Source organism: Columba livia, chromosome 5, assembly GCF_036013475.1.
Source record: "Columba livia isolate bColLiv1 breed racing homer chromosome 5, bColLiv1.pat.W.v2, whole genome shotgun sequence".
In the NCBI taxonomy this organism is placed as follows: Eukaryota; Metazoa; Chordata; class Aves; order Columbiformes; family Columbidae; genus Columba; species Columba livia.
The window spans coordinates 43,287,748-43,295,782 of NC_088606.1; positions in this window are offsets into that span (position 1 = coordinate 43,287,748).

Below are 8,035 nucleotides of genomic sequence, written 5' to 3' on the forward strand. Positions count from 1 at the left end.
GCAGGCCAAGCATTGAGCACATTTTAGCTACCACTAGTATTAAAAAAATAATTTTAAAAAAAATGTGGTCTTCAGTTTTTCCAGTTTTACAAGCCTGTAAAAACCTCAGTCTAAAGGATTTCTGCTCTTGGCAGGAAGCTCAGAATAGATGAGTGTGCATGCAGCCCATCAGTCATTGTGCTTTGTGTCTTTGACATCTGACTCTCTGGGTAGACTGATGGGACGAATGTCAACATGCAAGAACGACTGCTGCTACATCTCCTGATTTTGGGCCAAATACTTCTTCTCCTTTCCCTGAAGGAATTTTTTACATATGAGCGAGGAAGATGGGCAGGATGTGTGACCTATGTACATTTTCCACTGCCTCTGTTTCTGATGGAGCACAAGTTAGCATGATATGTATTTGACCTACTATCCTGTGCCTGAGACATTTCACTGAGAGTCAGGAAATCTCAGCTCTTTGCTTTAGCTTGAACTCTTTCAAAGGACTTGGGTCCCACGGTGTGAAAAATCTGTCACTTAACTACTGAAGATCACTATTCCTTTCTTAAATGTTTCTCCCTACTAGAGAGCTGCCATTAACTCCCACTTCAGAGCTGATCCTCAACACACTGTTGGAACTGCATCCAGATCCCTTCTGGGAACAGAGTTGTCTCCCTGCAGCCTTAGACAATAAAGGTCACAAGAGGCAGAGCTACCACAGACTGATATGGAGAAAGAAAATTAATCTGTGGACTATGATCAGAGCCATGCTTCTTCTCAACTTAGTTGCCTGTCTAGTACGTGTCCTTGAAATAATGCTTACAAAGAAAATTAGCTGACCAGAAGTCACTTCTGCATTATTTTAAAACATGATCCTCTTGTAATTGCCATCAGAATATACTAATCTTCCTCAGGGATCATTTTGCATAAAGAACTTAGTTTTACTACTTCATTCTTTCTCCCCCACCTATTAGCAAATAATTATTTTTACTGAAAGCCAATATGCTATGTTCTAAGGTTCTCGATTTGATAAAATACTTAGTGTTCTAACATGTTATGTTTGACTCGGATTCAAAAGATTGTTCAGTTTTGAAGCTGTTTTTACACTTAGCACGACAGGCCTTTACTACCACTAACTAAAACAGTGTAAGTAGAACTAGACCCATTTGTGTGGGTTTAAAGGAAATATATACTTTATAAAAAAATCTTGATAATGCAGACATGTAGTATTTTTCATATTCTCCAAGCCTGTATTTGTTCTCTGTGAGTGTCCAGTAGGAGGTGCTTCAAAACAAGAACTGAGAACTTTACAATAATTAAATGTTGGCTAATGCATATCTAACAGATAACTCGTTCTGAATGCCAACAGATATTGACTATTTCTTCTAAGTTACTGGAACTCTCAATATTATTGATTCACCTAAATACTTATTTATCTCTAAAATGACATTAACTCCTTGGACTCAATACTTTCCAATACACATTGGAAGTACACATTCCAATACACTTTCCAATACACATTTACACATTGTAAAAATAGAAATTGTATTACTGATTCAGAATTTTCCAACTTTTTGGAATATCCTCCTGTTCTGGGAGATCAGAAATTGCCGTTCAGTGTCTGAATGTTGGTGGTTTTTTATACTTGTCACAGCACCTCAAATTATCTAGGACAAAAAATACATTAATCTACATTATAACGGTTTTAAACCTGATGTTATATACAAAAGCATTTTCCTTTATTTGCCACTTTTTTATTGTCAGGTAGTTGTCTGTAGAACTGTCAGATATGTGTCTGATGACGACATGTCTGTAAGAGGTCACTTCCATCACTTTGATGGCCAGGGGGAGTTCATCCTGTCATCACATGTCTTGCAAAATAATTATGTTAATATGTTTATCTGGAAATTTCTGGGATGATCGAAACTGTGTTGCCATTCAAAGGAGATACAGTCATTCATTAGATTCAATTCTAAGGGTGTGTTGTTTGAGGATAGTATCCCAATAACTGTCTATGAGCCATAATTTCCTAGGGAATTTGAAAGAAGTTTATGCTAATCTAAAAAATCAAATATGCTAGGATAACAGATTGCTAAAAACATATAATAAGATGATGAAGGATTTGCGCTGTGTATTAGAAAGAAAAGGTAGACAATATACTCTGCATTTGTTTATTAATGGAGAGAGTACAGTGTGCAGGAGTTAATCTCAACAATGCTTGCTGGGATCATGATGTAAATAAGTTTTTTCTGTTTTGCACTCTCTCCTGCTTATTTATCACAGATATTTAGAAACTGTTTTAGACTTGAAGAGTTATCTACTCTCATCAGCACGTGGAAGCCTTTTCCCAATGTATTTCATGTTTCCCAACCTTTATATCTGTTTTTTTTTCTCTCTGTTTAAATAAATACTTATTTAATGTGGTTGCAGCATTTTCCTTTTCATGAATCAATTTTCTGCCTATGACATCTTATTTTGTTTGGATCTCTTCTCTCAGGATTTCATTTTATCTAGTCCATATCTTTCTCACTGTAGATTTGATTCTTTCTGTAAACATTTAGTGGTATAGTTTTAATTCAGTAAGCTACTGGAGATGTGAATAACTTTAAAAATAGACTTTATTGTGACTACTGTGTGCTCAAAATCAGGCACATTTAATTCAAGTACTGTGGTGAGTCAGTCCCTTAGCTGGTTATTCTCTGTAGATACTTTCCAGGATTTAGAATCAAGTTTAATCTGGGGAGGGTATGAGTTACTTCTTCCCCTCAATGAAACAGAGCCACAAGAATGATTTAATCTGATGCAGGGAAAGGATTCTATTCCAGTTGTAACTTTGCAGCTTTTGTGATTTTAAATGTTATTTAAAATAGTGTCTGCATGTTCAAGGCAGAGCAAAATGAATGTTTTCTCTGCTATTACATTTCTGGTTACCAGGTGGCAGCATTGCAGTAATAGTAAACTTTTTCTAGCATTTTCTTCATTCTATTAATTTATTTATTTATCTAACCACTTTTAATAATAAAACTGCTATGCAAATGAAATATATGATAGAGATGGCAACACTGGCCCAAAATAGATGTGTAGTGGATTGTGATAACCAGTGTATCACAACATTAGACTATTTTTTAGAAAGTGTATGAAGTTTCATCCTATATTGAAATGAAACTGATATACAAATATAGTGAAGCAACACATAATAAATGTCTCTGGGGCTTTGCTAAAAAAGTAAATGTGAAGGAAAAGGGTGTGCTTCCTTGTCAGAGGAATTAACTTGCAACTCTGAAATTCTTGTTCTGTGTCTCAGACAGTGGCTTTCATCATGTAGTTCAAAGTCAAGTTCAAAACTGACAGTAATAAGCGGCCTGCAGTGACAGGCTGTGTGATGTATCTTCCTGATTTACATTAGTTGTAGTGTAGCTTATGCAGAGAAACCTCAGGGTTTATTATTTCTAGGCAAAGTTAGCAGCTTCTACCTCTAATAAGAATATCCAACTTCCTATTAAAAGGGTATGGTTTTAGATGGCTATGACTTTGCCCAAATGTAGCTATCCAGGTGGAAAATCTGCATATTACTTTTCTATTCGGGACTTCTTTTGCTTTTAGTTTCTGTCATGCCATTTGATTTTGTGTCTCTGTTCGTTTGTCTCTCTGCCTCTCAGTTTTGTGAAAATATCGTCCCTTCCGTGATTCAGCAGTTTCTGAGGACAAGGTAGTATAATGAAGTCTCAGTTCCAGGAGCTGCAGGTTTACTGGTGTGAATGGTGGGAGAGCTGAGGAGGCTCAATGCAGAGCACAGGCCCAGCTGGAGTCATTCACTGAAGCGCTGGCCCCATGAAACAGGGCAGACTCTTTCCTTTGTGCTCTTGAAACTCAGAGCTCTGGGGTATGTGGCGCAAAGACACTTGGCCTCACTGACAGAGCTCGAGTTTACAAGGGCTTATGACATCTGGGTAATGCTGATCCTGCTTATTTGAGCTTTCTTCTGCACAACCATTTTGTATCCCTACACTTTACACGCAAAAATATGTGACTGAAGGCTGCGGGTAGGAAGAAAATCGAGGCTAGAGGTTGTGAGAGGGGTTTGAAATAGGCGCTCAAAGGACAAGAATATTGAATGGGGAGCTGGGGTACAAATGGGAGTAAGGGAAGAGAACTGGGAGTTAGTAGGTGATAGGACTGAAACTATAAGAGGGTGTGGGATGGGAAAACTATAAATGGCTAATAAATATATTGGAACTGAGAACCATTCACATGAAGAGAAGCTGACTGGAGGCACATGTGAGACAAGTTGGGCTGAGAGGAATAAAAAAGACTAGCTGGGCAAAAGTTGAAACCTGACCTTGAGAATAAAGCATCTCAGATCTACTAAATATGGAGGCATCTGGTGTCTGAGCCTGGAGATGGAGAAAACCTGAATGCAGACCTGGGAGTGCACAACTGGGACTGGCTGAGAAAGGAACAGTGGGTTGGTGGGTGGTAAAAAGTGGAAGAGGGAATGCCTAAAGAAGGATTCTAGAATTATGTTTCTAACAGCATACACTCAAAACTCAGAAGATTAGTTCGTTAAAATGAAAAGAAACCCAAACTCATTTGTATACGCAAATGGCCAGCTCAGCACCCAAACATTCTTCACTTTGCATAAGGCAGAGGCACCAGAGCATTCTGCATAAAGGCATCAGTGGTCAAAGGGCTTCTCATATGAGGAGCACTGCTGCTCTGCTGCTGGGGAGTTAAAAGCTCAGAGGGAGCCCTTAAAGCACAGAAACTGCATTCCTTCCTACCACAAAGCCGCTTCCCCAATCCTTTGCATAACCTAGGTCTCCCCAACACCTCCTCCCACCCTTCCTTCTCCTCCACCACCTCCTGCTAAAGCTTATCTGCTCTACCACATCCTCATTCTCCTCCTACCCATAGACTGCTCTGCTCATTCTCACGTACTGCTTTGGCTCCCCAATAGTGAAAAGTAACACTGTGGGTAACTGAAGGCATGAAGAAGGGGGATGTGGCTGTATGAGTGGAGAGAATGGAAAGAAACAGAGAATATAAAGAAAGTTGCCCTGAGAAACCTGATCTAATTGTCCTGCTTTGAGTAGGGCATTAGATGAGGCAGCCTCCAGAGGTCTCTTCCAAACCAAGTTACTCTGTGATCCTGGTGAGGTGTTGCAAAAGTAATAAATGGGGCTAAAGCAGACACGGGTGAGTTATGAGTGAGAAAACGAGAAAGAGTATCTGCAACCTGCTGCTGTTTGCGTGTTCATTGGAAGTTCACATTCCCCGGCTCTTGGAATAGGACTCTGATGACTTGGGCTCTGTACAGATCTCCCTAATACAACAGGCTAAATTGAATCAACTGAATTGCAATATGCAAATTTTTAAGAGAGGAAAGGTGAAACTTGGTGAAGTTTTAGCTATGTTACAGTTGCTTCCAAGAGCAAAGCTCTTTGCCTGCTTGAGTGTAGGATGAGATTCATGGGTTCATTACAGTAGCTATGTTTATTCCAACATTTACATTGTTAGTGTTTTAGGTATATGGGTATGTGAAATTATGTAAATCTGGTTCAAGTATTGCTTAGAACAAAAACAAAGGGGCTGAGATGGCAAGTTAACACACCAAAAAAATCAGAAGTAAATGCAAATTATTGGAATTGGTACCCACAGAATGCTGTAGTCTGTGTCATATAATGGTCTTTTATACCAGTAATCCATAAATTTTAAAAACACAAGAGTGGGATTCCCATGGAAGAGATACTATTCTGAGCTTTGTCAAAGAAAAAATACTTATTGTACTGCCATCAGTGATAAAGTCTCTGCTATGAATTTATAATGTGCAGTTGGAGTATAAGCAAAATTAGAGTAATACTGTAAGTAAACTGAATTGAACTGCCATGTAATATATGTACTTGTTATGAAGTTGGCACTATAGTTTGAATTAAGCTTGATGATTATGAAGTGAGGTTTGTTGTACAGAGATTTGAATGCGGGAGACAAGAGCTAGAAAGAAAGGGAAGAAAGACAGACATGTTAAGGGATACAAAAAGAAAAAAGTAAACTGAGACAGAAGGTTTACTGAGGAAAAAAATCTAGCAAAGTATAGAGCATCAGCCCTGTTGTAATTGAAAATGGAGACAAATACAGATTATAAGACTCTGGCAGTGTATGGATCTCAAAATGATGTTATAGAGATAAAATTTAATGGAGGAGACAAAAGAATAGTAAATATATTAGGATGTGTACATATGTATATTACAGGAAGTTTGAGGAATTCAATAAATGTGGACTGTCAGGCAAAACCAAATGATAATACCTTTAATTGCAGTTCTGTTTGATGTAGGTGAGTAGTAGCTCAGATCTAGATGTCTCTAAAACTCCCTTTGACTGGGGAGAATTAAAAAATATATGCTATACCTGTAAATTATTATAAGCCCATTATCCCTTAGTAGAGCCAGTGCAATTTTTCTACCTTCTACACCTCTGATGTATGGCTGGATGGAGTCTAAAATATAGTAGGAAGTTCAGTATTTTAGATTTAGCTCAGCAATAGTTTTCCAAATAATATCTTTACTCAATAATTTATTAGGAACTAGTCAGCAGCTAATAAAAGTGGTTGTGTTTTGTTTTGTTTTGTTTTAAAGCAGGCTGCAAAGGTGATCTGTAAGTTGAATATCCAGCTGTAGTATGAATGCCTCCTTTGAAAAAGCATTGATGATCTCTAACAGCAGTGGGACACAAAATGGTCCAATAAATTTGAGCTAATCATGGGTCATCTCTCTAGATAATGACCTGACCTACCTTTTTCCAGCACGTCTGCCTGTCCGGCACTTGGCCACTTTCACAGAAGATAGAATGCTTGCTTCTCTGTAATTTTTCTGAACCAGTGATGTTGTCACATTCATTTTGATATTTTTCTCTAAAACAGCCAAAGAGCTTCTGTTTGCATGTGCAACTGAGTGGTGATAATTTAGATTAATTAAACAGCCCGCTATCCAGACCAGTTTGATTGGATGAGATACAAATGGTACTGTGGCAGAGAAGCATCATCATTTGGTCTCCTTCACAGCTGCAACACATGATTATTCAGGCCCTTTATGCCGCAGATGAAAAACCTAACCAGAAACAGATGGGGAGTGAATATTTTTAGAAATAGAATTTCAAAGCATTATGAAGAGGAAGAGAAAAAGATTTCAACTTTGGAGATAAAGAAAATTTTAAACCTGCTTGCTGAATTATTTTAAATAGTATTTTTAAAATATTTTAATTATAAATAATACTGTCCCCAGAAATATTTTTCCTCATATTCTTCCATTTCCATGTTACTTGTGGCCAAAACCAGTGTAAAATGCAAATTATTCAATTCAAGTACATCTAGCTGCTCTAAAATAAGATTTTACAGTAACACACAGTGCTCAAATCACTCATTTAAAGGTTCATGTTGTTTCTGTTTGATTTTTTTTTTAATTTTGTTTTATTTCTCTAGCATCTAACTGTTTTCTGTGCAAGACTTGCTAGGAAAATTGAAAACTAGGTCTCTCAGATCTAAGAAGGCTTTTTGACAAGCTTGAAATGACTTTTGCGATCTCGTAAACATCTCTGCAATTAGCTCACCAGTCAGCTCTTTTCAGTCATCATAATTTTCCTGCAAGGGGAAATTATCTTCTCTGAATTATAATGTCAGAGAATGATCAATTCTGCTTTTCAAGCTGTGCTTGTGGTAAAGATGTTTTTATGAAGAGAGGTGTTAATCCTCTAGTTTTCTTGAATATCAATTCTGCAAGTCTGATAAGGGCAAATGTCTTTTTTTACCCCTTTCTAGTAGCAAGTCAGTGGTGGAGAGTCATCATCAGTACCATGCAGAACAGTCCTGAGTTTCTAGTTCAGCATTGAAGAAACCCTAATTACGTCAGTGCTGAGTGTTGTTCCAGCCTTCTGAGAGCTACCTCAGTGTCTTCAGCTTCCATCCTATGAGTGCAATGTAGATGCAGGTGGAGTTTATATGAGTCAAATTTAGTGAGTGTTATATTGTGCCCTATGGGAAGTAAATTCTTACAGCAGAATT